General features: G+C 44.3%; 1 protein-coding gene across 2 annotated transcripts in view; it reads left to right on the top strand.

The window, feature by feature from the left end:
- The window catches only part of pacrg (PARK2 co-regulated), a 204,136-nt gene that overhangs the window by 148,839 nt on the left and 37,243 nt on the right, over nucleotides 1–18,054 (top strand). The gene's annotated exons all lie outside the window — the stretch shown is intronic.

The following is an 18,054-nucleotide window of genomic DNA, read 5'->3' as shown; positions in this document are numbered from 1 at the left end:
CACCACCAGCATGCATCACTTCAGGGATATGAAGTATCCACCTGAAACATCAAATGAGCCAAGGTTCTAGAGCAGTGTGGTTCTCTCACTGTGTGTGAGTGTGAGTTTGTGTGTGTGTGTGTGTGTGTGTGTGTGTGTGTGTGTGTGTGTGTGTGTGTGTGTGTGTGTGTGTGTGTGTGTGTTGTGTGTTTGTGTGTGTGTATGAGCAATTGGAAGGTTCGACAGGAACTGGAAGGCCCTACCCTCTGTAGGTGGCGGTTTCTGTAGAGATAGCTATAGGCTGGCAGTCTGTGTGTTGCAGTGCAGTGTGTGAGCGCGCAATATCCATCACCCTCTCCAGCCCGGGCATCTGGCCTGATGGAGGGAGAAGGAGAGAGAGAGAGAGAGAGAGAGAGAGAGAGAGAGAGAGAGAGAGAGAGAGAGAAATAAGTGAGACAGAAATATTTAAAATGAGCGGGAAGACAGAGGGATTGTAAAAGTTAGATTGTTAGAAAAAACAAGTTAGATTGAGCGGGAAGACAAGGGATTGTAAAAAGATAGAAAATAGAAAAAATAGAATACTGAGAGAGAGCGATATGGAAGACAAAACAGAGGAGTGGAGAGAGTAATGGGGGAGGTGTAGTGGAGGCTGTGTCCTTGGACGTGCTGGCTGGCCGTGTGAGCGCTTGGGCTGGCAGGCGGGCGGGAGAGCGAGCGGGGGACGATGGCCTCCGTTGGGAAGCCCTTTAATTGGGCTCCTGTCAGCGTTTGGCTGTCTTTCACTCGCTCTCTCTTCTGCTCCCTCGCTTTCTTCCCTTCCATCTTTCTATCACTTCCTCCCCTAATCCCTCCCCCCTGATCCACAGCGCAGAGGGGAGGGCAGAGAGATCGATCAGTGGCCGCCAACACACACGCACACACACTCAGAGACAGATGGGGAGACATATATACCCACAGAGAAAGGGAAACACACACACCCACAGTGACATACACAAACGCTTTCTCACGCACACACACACACACCTCCCACATGCCCACCATACACACACACACACACACACACACACAAACACACACACACACACACACATACACACACACACACACACACACACACACTCACTTGCCCCTGCAATCTCATATACACACTCACAGATACTCACAGATCCACAAAGACCAGTAGGCATGCATTTGGATGTTCAGACACCCAAACACACACACACACACACACACACACACACTTGCTGTCTCTAACTCTCTCTCTCAGTAGGCATGCATTTGGATGTTCAGACACCCACACCCACACCCACACACACAAACACACATACACACATACACACACACAAACACACACACACACACACACACACACACACACATACACATACACACACACACACAAACACACATACACACATACACACACACAAACACACACACACACAAACACACACACACACACACACACACACACACACACACACACTCACTTGCCCCTGCAAGCTCAGATACACACAGATACTCACAGATCCACAAAGACCAGTAGGCATGCATTTGGATGTTCAGACACCCAAACACACACACACACACACACTTGCTGTCTCTAACTCTCTCTCTCAGTAGGCATGCATTTGGATGTTCAGACACCCACACCCACACACACAAACACACACACACACACACACACACACACACACACACACACACACACACACACACACACATACACATACATACACGCAATATGCGTCCATGGGGGGAAGCGATTGGTCATTCCACAGCTGATATGTCAGACTGACTGGCTGAGCTGGATCATGTGCTGGGCTGCAGGCATGCTGCTCTGTGCACTAAGTATTCCGCCTAGCCTGTTAGCTCCCTAACTAGCAGTGAAGATAGCATCTGCTGAGCTACTCTCTCCACACACACACACACACACAAACACACTCTCTCTCTCTCACACACACACACACACACACACACACACACACACACACACACACACACACACACATTACATTACATTTGGCTGACACTTTTTTAGCCAAAGCGACTAACAACATGGTAAACAGTTTAAGTTTTAGAGCAATTGTCAACAATTTTAGGACAATTTAAAAAACATTAGAGTACAGTAAAAATAAGTGCATCAGTGAGTGCTGTTTTTAACAGTTACGTGTCAGTTTAAGACGGCTGGTGAGTGCTAGGATCAGCAAGACTTGTTGTAAGTGTTGCTATGAGAGGAGATGTTCTCTAAAGAGCTGGGTCTTCAGAAGTTTTTTGAAAATGGAGAGGGATGTCCCTGCCCTTGTAGGAACTGGCAGTGTGTTCCACCAGCGAGGAACAACAGATGAGAAAAGTTTGGATTGGCCTGAGCGTACTGGTGGTAGAGCTAGACGTTGTTCGTCTGAGGAGCGCAGCGGTCTGGAGGTAGCGTATGTCTGTATGAGGGCATTCAAGTAGGTGGGAGCAGAACCAGAGACTACTTTGTAGGCAAGCGTTAGAGCCTTGAATTTGATGCGGGCCGCCATAGGTAGCCAGTGTAGCTGGATGAGCAGCGGGGTAACATGTGCCCTTTTGGGTTGGATCATCTGAAGTGGTTTCACTGCGCAGGCTGGGAGACCTGTCAGGAGGGCGTTGCAGTAGTCGAGTCGTGAGATGACTATTGCCTGAACCAGAAGTTGGGTAGCATCTTGAGTCAAGTAGGTCCTGATTTTCCGTATGTTGTAGAGTGCAAAACGGCATGACCGGGCGACTGAGGCAACATGATCTGAGAAGTTTAGTTGGTTGTCGAGAATAACTTCTAGATTTCTTGCAGTCCTGGTAGGTGAAACAGACAGGGAGTCAAATTTGATGTTGATGTCGTGGTGTATGGTAGGTTTAGCTGGGAGGAGCAGCAGTTCAGTCTTTGAGAGGTTCAGCTGGAGGTGGTGTGCCTTCATCCATGTAGCTATGTCTGAGAGGAAATCCGAGATCCGTGTTGAAACCGTGGGGTCAAGGACAGGAAAGGACAGATAGAGCTGTGTGTCTGCATAGCAGTGGTATGAGAAGCCATGCGAACGGATAGTCTGTCCCAAGGAGGTGGTGTAGATAGCAAAGAGAAGGGGGCCCAGCACTGAGCCCTGGGGGACCCCTGTGGTGAGATGGTGAGGTGCAGATAGCTGACCAAGCCATGATAGGTTAAACGAGCGTCCTGTGAGGTAGGATTCAAACCAGGAGAGAGCAGAACCGGAGATTCCCATGTTAGCAAGTATAGCGAGAAGGATGCGGTGATTAACCGTGTCAAAGGCAGCCGATAAGTCAAGCAGAATGAGTACTGATGACCGAGCGGTCGCCCTGGCTTCTTTTAAGGCTTCAGACAGCAGACAGCAGAGCCGTTTCGGTAGAGTGGCCGCTTTTGAACCCAGACTGATTTGGATCCAGAAGGTTGTTCTGTGAAAGGAAGTCAGGGACCTGTTTGGAGACTGCTCGTTCAATGCCTTTGGATAGGAAAGGCAGGAGTGAGACAGGGCGGTAGTTCTCGACTTGAGTAGGGTTGAGAGAAGCTTTCTTAAGTAACGGTGTTACCCGGGCCATTTTGAACGCTGTTGGAAATGTGCCTGAGGTTAGTGAGGCATTAATCACATGTGTGATAGCTGGTGCGATGGTCGGGCTGATTGACTGAAGTAGGCTCGTAGGTATATGGTCCAGCGAGCATGTGGTAGGACGGCTGCATGTCAGGAGTCTAGATACCTCACTCTCGGAGAGAGGCGTGAATGCTGAAAAAGATGTTCCAGTAGTCCCTAGAGGTTGTAGGAGTGCGGTATCTGAGTCAGATGCGTTGAGTGGGCATGTAGAGAATTGACTGCTGATTGCCGCCACTTTGTTTGTAAAAAATGAGGCGAGGGTATCTGCAGTAAGGCAGGATGGAGGAGGAGGCAGCTGAGGGTTGAGTAGCGATTTGAAGGTTGAGAAAAGTTTTCGAGTGTCTGTAGCGCTGTTGATTTTGTCATTGTAGAAAGCCGTCTTAGCAGCAGTGATGCTGGCTGAGAAGGAGGTCAGGAGTGTCTGGTAGTTTTTGAGGTCATCAGTTAGTTTGGATTTGTGCCATTTCCTCTCCGCGGCTCTGAGTTTGGTGCGCTGCGATCGGAGGGTATCATTTAGCCATGGATGAGAGTGTTTGGATCGAGCTGGCCTTGTGGTAAGAGGGCACAGCTCGTCTAGACACGAGCTCAGTGTGGAGCAGAGCGAGTCTGTGGCCTCATTAACCTCCAGAGAGGAGAAGGTGTTGAGTGGAGGTAGACCGGAGGCAACCACAGAGGAAAAGTGCGTTGGAGACAGGTTCCGGATGTTGCGGTGGAACGTGACCATCGGCTGAAGAGCCGGAGGCTGTTCTGTCAGGCTGACGTTGAACTGGATGAAGAAGTGGTCAGAAAGATGGAGAGGCGTCACCATGAGGGTGTCTGTGCTGCAGTTCCGAGTGAAGATCAAGTCAAGCTCTTTGCCAGCTTTGTGAGTCGGTGGGCTTTGAACCAGTTTGAGGTCAAAGGAGTGGATCAGGGCCAAAAAGTCCGCTGAGCCTGGGGAATCTAAGTGGATGTTCATATCGCCGAGAACAAGAAGCGGGCAGTCATGCTCAGGGATGGAGGACAGCAGAGTGTCAAGTTCGTCCATAAAGTCACCTAGTTGGCCTGGAGGGCGGTAGATGCAGCACGTAGAGTTTTGCTGGGGCGATCACTGTGATGCATGGAATTTGAATGAGACATATTTGTTTGAAGGCAGTAGCGGGGTGAATTTACACACACACACACACACACACACACACACACACACACACACACACACACACACACACACACACACTCACAGACAAACACACTGAGTTGGTGTTTGCATTGGGATGCACTTATACTGTGCATTGTTCTGTATCATTTAGCAACAGTTACTTGCCGGTTTTATGGCTATATATATGGGTTTTATAGTCTGCATGCATTGTAAATCCCAGGTTACAGGTCCAGTGAGCACCCCCCCCCCCCCCCCCATACACAAACACACAGATACTCACACACACACACCCTTAAACACACGTGCACAGTCTTGCCAGCTTTATGAAGTGTGTTGAAGTAGAGAAGGTCCATAGTTTGAGGAATGTAGTTATGGCATGGCCAGTGAATAGTCAGCATTGCTCAGTCACTGTGTCCATCTTCGGGCCCACTACCTACCTACCTACCTGCACTGTGTGTGTGTGTGTGTGTGTGTGTGTGTGTGTGTGTGTGTGTGTGTGTGCACCAATGCCCTCTCTGTTCTGCACATGGCTGATTGATTAGATTGATGTGATGTTTATTATGGATGTGTTTCTCATCCATTTCCCACCTTGCTCCATCAATCCACACTGCCTGGCAGGGCGCTGCCATCTTCACCGAGCTATTTACGAGGCCCCTTTGACCACAAGGAGCTTCCAATTTACAGCAGGCTGCAAATCAGCCCCCGACAATACACTCACTCACACAATCATACACACAACCCCCATTCACCAACCCCCAACCAAATTCAACCAGGACATACAGCCCAACACCACATGCAGATTCCGCAGTGAGAGAGAGAGTTATTTAGCAGGCAGCAGGTCTGTTAGAGGCAGCCAAAGTAGACTGAGGGCAGAGGGTGCAGTATGCACACAGGGAAGTCTCTAAGTTCTAATGCTGCAAAGCAAGTCCTAGTGCTTTGTCTTGCATTCATCTATGCTGTGAATTCTCATAGCATTGGCTTTAAGATTAGTGTTACACTTTTAACTCCCAATGGTTTGGCAGCAGGCTAGGCTACAATGACGTCATAAATGCCATGCTGTGAATTCCCAGTGTGTTGGCTGCAGTTTAGGCTACATCCATGCTACTGATTCCCAATGCCCTGGCGGTATGCTTGGCTCCGGTCTGCAGGAAGTCTTGTCTGCCCACCTCACGTCTGCTCCTCAGCAGGAACAGATGTGTGCTGCAGGCTTGCCTTGAGAATTCATGCTGGAGTCATGGCCTTGGAGGATGGACTGCTACCGCTAGCCTTCCTGGTGCGTAATTTTTAGCCTGGCCCATGTAGAGTATTCCTGTGGATGCATATAGGGATGCTATGTTTTGCAATCTTTTGTGGGAGGGTGTACACGCGCGCGCACGCGTGTGTGTGTGTGTGTGTGTGTGTGTGTGTGTGTGTGTGTGTGTGTGTGTGTGTGTGTGTGTGTGTCAGTGTCAATTTGTGTGAATGCTTACTGACTGCACACAGGAGAGATTGCTGTTCTTGCTGGACTAATTGCGTCCATGGTTAACATTATATTAAACCAGAGAACAATTGGTTGTGTTGAGAGAGGGAGGGTGTAGGGAGAGAGAAAAAACAGACTGATTTAGAGAACAGAAAATGGAGAGAATAATAAAATGTAGATATTATCTAGAGTTAGCATAGATATAGAGAGAGATTTAGTGATGGAGGGGTGGTAGCATAGAAAGATAGATAATATTCTAGCTCTTTGTTTTACCCAGAATGCATTGGGCCTGCCCCAGTAAGCATTTATGCACATAGTCTACTTGTATATTTCTATATAAGCCACAACCCCTATTTTTATATTTCCGTCTTTTTTTTTCACACCAGTGTCCAAAAGTGATGAATCACCCCCATTCTGCAGAACTTTGTTTGGAATTAACAAGGAGCCACAGGAAGAAGTGATCCGTTAAATAGCCATCCTGAGCCTCACGCAAAAATCATTAAGAGCTGGGGGGCCAACAACGGCGCGCTCAAAAAACCTAAACAGACACTTACAGAGGGCCCACTTACAAACCTGCGAGGCATTGGATGCAATTAGATGAAAGATATGCAAATGTGTGGAAGAATGTGTGTTTGTTTGAGTGTATGTTTGTGTGTCTGTGTGTGGTACCATGGTGAGTTTGTAGTGTTTAGCTGGAAGTGGTTGTCAGAGCTGGTCTCATAGTGTGAGGCAGGTCTCCTGTCTGGTTGGTTGAAAACTGCAGAAGCCTCAACTTGCCAGTGTTTCTGTGCCAGACATTTAAGAGGGTGGAAAAAGTCCCAGTGTCCCAAACCTACACCATGTGAAGTATGTTGTGACAGAGAGAGAGAGAGAGAGAAGAGTCTTCTTCAACCTCTTGCTTCAGGCATAGTTTTACAGCCTCATATTGAAAAGATATTTGGAAGTTACGCCTTGAATTGTCAAACTGCCTATGCAGTACTAGGAGGAAACATTTCCATTGCTTATTTTTGTCGATACACAAGCCAGGCACTAGACATTTATTTCCTAATGATGTACATCATACACATTGTATCCTCTTGGTCTGAAATGCAGACACCCTCAGTCCACTGTTTTCCAGTCTTTCCATTCAGCAGAATATTGTGGGCATGTGTATGTCACGACACTGTACACATTTTTATGTGTCTTGTTAATTGATGTTGCTACTGCTTCAGAGAGTTATCAGAGGGAGGAGATGGGAGAGAAAGATGGAGGCACAGTGGTGGTGATAAAGAGGGAAAGAATAGAAGAAAGAAAGATGGAGAAAGAGAAAGTGTAGGGCTTTGTAGCGTGAGAAGCTGCCATCTTACCTACACAGTGTTAAGGCCAGGATTTTAGCTACCTAAATATCTCATGTTGACAAAAGCCTTTGTAATCAACAGTACCCTCGTTTATACATACAGTGGACTAGAAAGTCTCTGGTTTCAGCTGCCATTTGGTCTCTGTTCTTGCCACCCTGCTGAGAGCTTAACTCAGTCCTGGGCCTGTCTTGGACCACAGGAAAATACTTGAACTCTAAGTATATTTGTCAAAGAGAAAAATTTTTAGGTCTACATGTGAGAAATACAGTATTGTCAGTTGTAGAACACTAAAGTTAATGCATATGATGTTTCTGTAACCTGGGATATTTGATGCATTCTCTGATGGGATGTGCCCACAGCCCCTGCTCTCAGATAAGAGAGATCTCAGGGTTGATTCGGGGTTTTCTAGATGAATGCCATTTGGGGCAGCCGTGGCCCACTGGTTAGCACTCTGGACTTGTAACCGGAGGGTTGCTGGTTCGAGCCCCGACCAATGGGCCACGGCTGAAGTGCCCTTGAGCAAGGCACCTAACCCCTTACTGCTGCCCGAGCGCTGCTGTTGTTGCAGGCAGCTCACTGCGCCGGGATTAGTGTGTGCTTCACCTCACTGTGTGCTGTGTTTCACTAATTCACGGATTGGGTTAAATGCAGAGACCAAATTTCCCTCACGGGAGAGTATATATACTTATACTATACTTATATGTTAGTTATGTTTAGTTGTTTTTGGATATAAGGTGAGATTCCTCTCACTCTTGGTTCCTCTTCTCTCTCTTTTGGCTCTCTTTGACCGGCTAGGCTCTGGCCTGCCTACTCACTCCTTCTGGAGGAGGCCTTGCTCTCTCTGGCCTCTGCCCCCCCCCCCTCTCTCTCTCTCCTTACTTTTGAGTTTGGTCTTTATTTTACTTTATGTCTGATGACTTGTTTTATCTGGTGTATTTGACATTCTAACTTGTTAACTTTAAGTTCAAGTTTGTTGTTTGTTTAAGTTTATTTTGTTCCTTTGTTACAGTATATTTACCTACCTGAGTTTTACTTTACATTCAACTTAGGTGAAATTGGTCACATTTACCTTTTATGGTTTACAGGTGAATAAATTGGTAAATATCTCTCTTCTAGTATGCCATGCCAATTCTCTGTTATAGTTGATAACCTACTGTACTTGGTAATCATTAAAGGTCGAGTTCTTAATTTTATGGACTCAGATTAATCATGGTTTCTCGTAATATTACCATTGTTTCAACAGTCTGCCCATGCTCAATACACGTTCAAACCTGAACGGCCAACGCAATTCTCATCCATGAGGAGCGCATTGTGTGCTCCTTTGATCTTTTGGAAATTTATCTTAAAATTGTCCATATATTTCTTGCCCACTTTTTCATGTTCATAACAGTATACTTAAAGTTTATCATCAGTAAAAAAAGAGTTTGCTGGAAGGGTAATATTAGAATCTGCCATTAAATTAAATGAGAATCTGTCATGCAGCCTCTCAAAGATCAGTCTCTAAGTGCTTTCAGATATAACCTCCGGAGTACATGCGGAGGTTTGTCAAACGGAGGTCCTACCCTTCGGATGATTCAGATATGATGCTAACCTGCGGACCTTATACCGACCTTATACGGACCTATGTGTGAACGACATATACGCACATTACAGAATCTCCGTGTGGTTGTCGAGTGAGGGGTGGGGGCTTGTAGAGTTCACAAGATGCGAAATATGATGCAGAATATATGCGGCCGCTGCCTGTCACAGCTGCTGTTTGTTTACAAAGTGTATGCATTATGTAGGCTAAAGAAGAGAAATCTATTGTGCGTAGGCTAATACTTGAAGTAGTCACGTAAGTGCGCACTTGAAATTGACCTACAGTATTTGTATGTGTGCTTCGAATAAACACATTTATCTGTTTTCAACGTTATGTAGCAGAATTACTTGGCAATGAAACCCCAAATCTGGTTTGCGTTGGAGAGAGAGAGCATGCACAAACTTTATGGTAGCCTACCAGCCAATTCAGTAGGCTAACTCAAGACTTCAAGGCCATCATATAGCCTACAACGTTTTTAAGCAACAAACAAAATACTAACATAACGGTTCGTTATGGTTTGTTTTTTCATGGTTTATTTTTTCCAAAAGCATCCTCCCCATGTGTCTATTGCATTTACGTAAGGAGCTTGGAACAAAGTTGGGTTTTCTTCATTTTCATTTTCTCTAGGCATATTTATGCTCAACAAATATCAGCAAGCTCAGCGAAGCCATAGGCTATCAATGAACAGAAAACCGTGTTGGCTAACAATTTATTAAATACTCCTGTTATTGTCGTCAACGACGCCGCTGTAGGCTACTGCCTTTTCAGCGCCTTCTGCTTACGATGATTCAGTCTTTTGAATTCGTTTGGCCTTGCCATGCAGTTGTAGGCTACAATGTGTCTTTTGCCGTTCCCTTCATGTGTTCTATCAAAATGTTGTATGCCCTCATGGACAGTAGCTCCGTGATGTCTGCATCTTTCCAGGTCGGAGATTTTCTGGACAGCACTATGCCACTCCATCATAACACTGGCATTTAAGTCAGATCTAACCACATGGACGCACGAAAGAAACGTCACCGACACGCCCTCTCACTAGGTGTGAATTTTAACCGCATGTTCTACGCTTCGTTCAGACACAGCACATTTACATAATGTCCGGAGGAAATACTAGGGGGGCAGTAGTAGAACAACCGGCTAAATTCGGACTTCCAAATGACCGGTTATGTCGTTCAGATATACGGCCCCACGGTTTAACATCCGCATAACCTCCGGTCTTACACGTATGTCTGAAAGTGCTTTCTGACTACAAGTACAAGTAAATATACTTAGACTTTTCCATCAGTAAGTCTATTAAATATATTTAAGTATAAGTATAGGCTAGATACACCTTTATGTATACTTATCAGTATAAGCCAAGTATAATTCAATTTAGTGTATCTGGGGCCGTATTCACAAAGCCTTTTATCTTACCACTAGGAGTACTCCTAAATCGCACTAAAATATTTTAGCTAGGAGTTTTCTCTTAAAAGTTATTCACAAAGCCTTTCAGACCTACTTTTAGTAAGGAAAAATGACAACTCCTAAACTAAGAGTGAGTCTTCGTTGCTATGGATGACGTCATTACTCATGCACGAGCTTGACTGAAGTGACCACCTTGATTGGCTGATGATTGTAACGCGGGAATGATTCCAAACACCTCCCTTACGATGATGAGTGACAGGTGACAGGTCTGAGAATGCGTGCGCTACACAAGTAGTTCGAAGGATGGAAGATGATGAATAACTGAATAAAAAGGCCTAGCCTTAATGAATAAAGAGTAAGGCAAAACAAATAGCCTAGTAGCCTAATGAAACATAGACCTACGGATTGATGCAGTATCTTTGCAAAATTATTAAATTAATCTGTCACCATATGCCTACGTTTGCAAAGAGGAGAACATTTTAATTTGATTCACAATAAAACGTTTCATTTAATTTACATGTTAACAATGAATAGTTTTGGTTGTTGTTGGTGGCGTTATTGCATCCCTTTTATGAATGCAAAATTGTTCCCTCGCGATTGGAAGCTCCTGTTGCCGCAGGCTACGCATTTCAAAACATCGCAACGTGAAATGCCACAAAAAGCTGTTTGTGAATAGGTCTTAGTGAGTTAGGAGTCCTCTCGACTTCTTTTAAGCTGTCCCAGACTTAGGTGCTACTTTTAGGTCTAAAATGCTTCGTGAATTACTTTTAGTGAAAAAAATTAGGAGTCCTAAAGTTAGGAGGGACACGTACATTATTTTTAGGAGTTGCTCCTAAATTCGCCACTTAGGAGCTACTTTTAGCCTTAAAATTGATCCTGAAATTGTGTGTGTGTGTGTGCACATGCGCGCGTCTGTGTGTGTACGCGCTCGAGAGAGACACTGCATTAATATCCTTTCAATAAAATCAGTGTGTATGTTGTCTCCACGGGGACTTCAGACCAGTTACATCTCTGAAATATGACTGTTGCTACGCCTCTACCAGCGAAAATACTGGACTACAGGGTGTCTCTTAGCTAAATGCGTTACAAGGTGAGCAGTAGATAACCATAGTTAGCTTTACTGATTGAGGATCACAACAATCACGCAGTCAAGTTAATATGTTGATTACAGAAGGGTTTCGTATGGGTTGGATAGTATAAATCAGCCGAAACGTAAAGTTACATGAGAAGTCGAGGGGAGAGAGTAGAGTTATTTGTAACCATGGATACCTCTTGACAGTCCTGCTTGCTGCACCAGGCAAACGTCATGTTGGGGTCTACTTAATTCTTGCATTAGCGTTTTGATACCTATGTTAAAAATTTGTGACAAAAGACCGAATGATACATTTTAACTCACCAACCAAATGCCTAGGTTTTCTACAATGTTTTGCTCACAAATTATTTTCACTGATAATGTTTCGTTGCAAAAAAAAAAACATTTATTTTCCCATATAGATTTTTTGGGGGGGAATCAGGAAGTGTTAAAATGCTAACAATAAAAACTACAAGTATCTGGTGTCCTTCCCCACTCTATGAGTGTTCTGTGTGTACGTGGCTGTGAGCTGGCGGCCATCAATCCCTTTGGGCTGCTGAGTTAGGCGAGGGCAGCATCACTCACCTGTCCACTAATATCTCCACGATCCCCCTCCCCAGAACCACACACCTCACAGCCCACCCCAAGATCCACACATAGATGCCACACACACACAGAGGAATAATTGCATAATAACTACTGTAGTTGAACATTTTGTATAGTTGTGTGTATTTCATACTGATATCAGATTTGTGTTTACTGTGTGTGAGCAGAATGACAGTGGATATGAGCAGCTTCTTTCCTATCACTTACCCCTCTTCACCCATGTCTTCTTTCTACCCTTTATTCTCTCTCTCTCCTTTTTCTCCCAAGCCTCCCTCTGCCCTCCTCTCTCTTCTCCCTCTTTTGCTCCCCTCTTTCTCCCCCCCTCTCTTCTTCTCCCTCTCTCTCCCTCTCCTTTGTCTTTAACTTACTTCCACTCACCCATGCCTTAGGCTGCAAAATAAGAGCAACACCTCACCAGTAATAAGGCTCTGCCTCTGTGTGTTTCTTTCCTTTCTTCTCTCCTCTCTTTTTTTTCTTTTAAAAAAGCCTCATCAGAGAAGCCCTCTTCTTCTGATTGCTCTGCCGTCCCCAGACTCCAAACCCCAAACAATAATCACTGCACCCAATATTACTTTCCACCTTGTTCCACCTTCTTATTAATCTCTGATGTCTTTAATGCTGGTTTGAGATAGCATCACCTACTAATTGATGACTTTGTCCAGCTGTGTCAATTGGCATTCAAGTGTTTATTGTTTTTATTTCAGTCTTTCTTTTCTTTTTTCCTCAACATTTACTTATTTTTAGACACAGGAAAGATGAATTCTTTGTGTATAGGTAGGGGATTTCCCTCAGTGGACGAACAACAACCAGGTCTATTTCCCATTACACAGCAGGACTTTATCAGAGGTGAATGCATCTACAGTGTATTTAATTTGATATGGAAGCAGGGGATGAATTAGCACCCATGAAGCATCAATGGCGTGTAGATTTGCGTGTTGGCAGGTGAATTATGGCCACTAGTCTGCCACTTTGGCAAGACAAAAAAAGATTGTTTTTAGCATTAGCTACACTTCCTGGATCCCAAGAAAAAAATCACTGTGGGAAAATGAATGGAGTTTTTGCAGATTCAGCAAAAAATAAGTTTTGAATGAAATGATGGAAGTAGAAAACCTAGGCATTCGGTTTGGTGAGTTGGAATGTATTTATAATTCAGTCTTTTGTAACAAACTGTTGGCTTGTCTCATAAAAATTATGTTGGTACCCAATGACACCAGGCAACGTTTTCGTGTTAATTACTCATCTTCGTAAGTCGGTATATGGTTACTGTAAATGACTCATTACAGGGCGAATGAAGACTCTTTCGCCTGCCCCTACTGCCTGTAGGAAGAATATCCCGCTTGCAAGTTCAGTGTATCGTACCCGCCGACCGAAGCAGGATCATTTTACATCCTGCATCCACAGCACAGAGGCAGGCTAACGAAACGCTAGCGATTGTTGCAAACGTGAGTATAATGGCAGAGCCAGCGAAGAAGCAGCGAAAACCCTTGACGGAAGATGCAAAGAAAAGGAAAAGAGCTTCAGACCGAGCGAGGGGGAGTTTCGTTTAGAGAAAAAGCATCAGGCTTGCCTGGTGTCCCTTTAAAGCAAAAATTAACCGGACTACAGCATGTCACTTGTGGACTGTAGAATTAAGCAGACAGACTGTGGAATTTAGCAGACACTTTCAATATCCATTTCAATATAAAACAATACAACAGTAAAAAGTTGGTAAGACTAGATTAAGGAAAATAGCAATAATAACAATAATGTCAATGCAATATCAACGACCAATAATGAAAATAAACAAATACCATATAACTCATTAGAACCACTTAATTAATAAAGTATAAGTATTAATAAACCCCTCTTGAAAGACCCAAAACTATTGCAGGTATGCAGATACTTCCTAGTACTGCATAAACAGTTTGACAATTCAAGGCGTAACTTCCAAATATCTTTTCAATACAACTCCGCATACCAGAGTCGCTGCCGTGTAGATCACGATTCAGTTCTGTTTTGTGGACACCGCTCAGTAAAATCCATTTTTTATCCAATGTTTGCCAGTTAAAAATTTCAGCACTGATGTGCATGGCAAGTGACAGAGCAGTCATATCAGCGCCAGTGTGCGGACCACATAAATGGCATAACTCCACAGCCAGGTAGATCAGCTAATTAGTGAAAGTGCACTTACAAACAATACATGGCAGGACTTTTACTTTCATGAAGTTGGACTTACAACACTGCAGATAACTCTTTAATCTCTACCCTCAGCTTCTCATGTACAGTAACTTTACGGCCAAAAAGATTCATGTTAATTGAAGATGAAGAATGAGTGAAGGCAGCCGGATAGGCCTAATTGTAAAGCAAAAGATTCACTGAAAGAAAATGCCATGTGGTACACCAACATTTAGCTAAAATGTGGAGAATACAATGCAATCAAGCATTTTGGGCAATGCAACTTAAACAAAACTAAGGAAGGCTTGCTTGTAAAGATGAGTTTTAAGGCGGGATTTAAAAGAGCAAACTGACTTGGCTGACCTGATTTCATCAGGCAGGTCATTCCAGAGCCTAGGTGCCCTGACACTAAATGCTCTCTCCCCTTTAGTTTTGAGATTTACCTTATGGCCTCCTTACACCAAAAAACTTAAGATTCTTGAAAGATTGTAGTCTTTTGAGTAAAGCTTGAATGGGGGGCATTAGTTAAAAGACTACAATCTTTCAAGAATCTTTCCCAAATCTTGTCAAAGTTGTTTGGTGTAAGGAGGCCATTAGGAATAGTTAGGAAACCACTACCAGATGATCTTAAAGTACGCACAGGTGTATAAGGTACTAGGAGATCAGATATGTAGTTGGGAGACAGGCCATGTAGAGCTTTAAAAGTAATCAGAAGAATTATAAAATAAATTCTAAAGCTTTCTGGGAGCCAGTGCAGTGAGGCTAAAACAGGAGTAAAGTACTTTCTCTTAGTAAGAAGCCGGGCAGCTGAATTCTGAACAGTTTGAAGTCTCTTTATAGATTTTTGGTTCAGACAAGAAAAAAGACTATTGCAGTAATCCAGGCGTGAAGAAATAAATGCATGTATAATGGTCTCAGTGTCTTTAAAAGTTAAGATGGAACTAATCTTGGAAATATTTCTGAGGTGATAGAAACAAGACTGTATGAGCTTCGTGATGTGACGTTCAAAGCTTAAATTACTGTCAAACCATACACCAAGATTCTTTGCAACAGGTTTTACACAGTCTAAAAATTGAAAGGGACCTGAGGATGGTATCATTTGTTTCACTATGTGCTGGGATCCAATGATGAGGACTTCTGTTTTGTCAGAATTCAACTGGAGGAAATTGTTTGACATCCAGTTTTTTATGTCACAAAGACATTCATTTAAGGAATTCAGCATACTAGGATCAGAGGAACATGGGCAGGTACAGCTGTGTATCATCAGCATAGAAGTGGAAGGAGACACAGTGTTTCTGGATAATGTGCCCAAGAGGAAGCATGTATAAACAAAATAAGATTGGTCCTAAAACTGACCCTTGAGGTACCCCATACTTGACAGGAGAAAATGAAGATGTGTAACTGTTTGCAGAAACACAAAACTTCCTATTTGACAAGTAAGATGAAAACCATTGTAAGGCTGTACCTGTTCATTGAAAGAATAAAGTCTGTTTCCTGATTGACCATCATCCTGACTGAGTGGTACTAGGAAAATTCCCGAAACCCCATTCATTTTCTCATAGGGATTTTTTCTTAAGAACCGCAACTGGTAAAATGCCTATCTGCAGTGTACAAAATGACGGTAGTCATCTCCACACATCTCCACATCTCCACGCAAATCTCGCTGACCGTTTGTCAGACTGACCTAAGATTTCGTATGTGGCTCGCGCGTGGCACACAGGTGTGCACTCTCGATTTTGAAGATTTTTGAATGCATATTTCAAAATATGCTTATTTCCAAGGGGACCAGTTTCAGGGGAGCTCCACCCCATGGATCGTGTACTGACAGTTGCTAGCTAGGTCTCACTTTGATGATAGTCAGTCGCAATTTAAAAAACGGATTACTCGGGAACCGCTTGTGGGTTAAGATGCAAGATGATTATCATGCAGTTTGCTTGCATAAAATGATTACGTGGATTTTGCAACAATACGCCAACAAACACTGGTATGTAGTGACCACTCAAAATAAAAGTATGTGCAATAAACTGACGCTTCGAATAGCATTAGGAAGTTATTCAGTAAGCTTAATACACATTTAGCCTTAACTCAAAACAGTTGTTAGGCTTATGTCATTCTGATCTGTAGAAAAGTCACATGCAGCCATGCCTAAATTTATTACACATGTATTAGAGGCCACATTAATTATAGGCTAATATATTATAATATTCAGTATTCATTATTGAATGCTTAGCTGGAATGATGTTTCCCCATCATCCTATTTTTAAAGCAGGCATACCTGTGGGCATGCAATTGAGCTACGGGTTTTCTTCAGGAATGACATGTTTGAACGGGCACTGCACTAGTACATATTATCAGGGCTTTATTTGATGGGGAGCCAGAGGGGGCTCTTCTCCTGGGCCTGGGCCTGCTGAGCAACATTTCCTCTAATTATGAAAGGCATAGTTGTTTTTGTTTTTTTCCCCAGTGTGGCTGGTAGGCCAAAAAGTTCATTTCAACCTCTTGCTTCCTGTACATTTGGTGGTGATAATGGAGACAAAGAAGTAGGCCTAATGAATAGCAGGGCACTGCTAGCAACATTATGGTATATTTTACTGTAACCTCAGCTGCATTGAGCAGAGCCAGCCAGCAAGGGAGGAAAAAGGGAGGTGTGTGTGGGTGGGTGTGTGTGTGTGTGTGTATGGGTGTGTTTTCTGTGGATCAGTGAGTGTGTGAGCAAGAGAGAGATGGAGAGAAAAGAGTTCTTTATGGAGCTTTGGAGAGAGTATTAAAAAATAAACAGCCGTGAGGTGAGGTCATAAAATGGCCGCTTTATTGAGCAGGCCGCATCGGGCCATCTCTCGCCCGAGGGCCTCACCTTCATTGCCGGACGCTTTTATCCCCCTTTCCCTGTCCTTCAGCCTTTTTTACTACTGTGGCAGGACTGCCGAGAAGTGGACCAGGAAGCCCTTGTTGCCCTCTCCTCTCTGCTCTATTTCACCTCCTCTCCTCCTCCAGTCCTGCACATCTCCCCCCCATGCCTGGGGTGCACTGTTCTTGAAGCCCACAGCAGCACTTCAGTACATGTGGACAAAGCTGAGTTGTAACCAGCTGGCCTGCAAGGGCAGTTACCTTTATGAGAATGGAGGATCAGATGGTAACGGGAATGGAGGAAACGATGGTAGAAGACAGATTTCGTGGTTTCTTTTTATTTTGTCATTTCATAAGGTTTCATAGTAGAAGAGCAAATTTAGCAGACACAGTTCTCCAAAGCCAAAGGCACTAAAAGAGTTGGATATCATTGTTGTTTTTTAGCACCTTGCACGTCTGTGTCATTTTACCCTTTCTGGCTCTCCATGGATGTCCCCTGCAGCAGCATCAGTCCAGCTACAACCATGTTATCTGTGCGCATCAGGCCGGAGGAGTGACAGCATGTCAGGAGTGTCCATTAGCACCGTGGAGCGGCTCAGCCTGCCCGGGAGCCAGGGGAGTGTGGCACCAGAGTGATTTATGTTGTTTACGTTGTTTATGAAGCGTTCCTCCGCCGCGCCAGAGTGCGAGTGGGGGAAATGAAACGAGAGAAAGATAGATGAGTGGAAGAGAATGAGCACTGTTGTGGGAGGAGAGGAGAGGAGAGGAAAGGGGAGAAGAGTAACGGAGGATAATTAAAGATCAGGTCAGTCCTGGGGAGTCCTCCGTGCAAGAATTGCGCAAGCTGCTGCGTGCAGTCTGC

This window comes from Alosa sapidissima, chromosome 19, assembly GCF_018492685.1.
Source record: "Alosa sapidissima isolate fAloSap1 chromosome 19, fAloSap1.pri, whole genome shotgun sequence".
Lineage (NCBI taxonomy): Eukaryota > Metazoa > Chordata > Actinopteri > Clupeiformes > Clupeidae > Alosa > Alosa sapidissima.
This window is presented reverse-complemented; position numbering and strand designations above follow the sequence as displayed.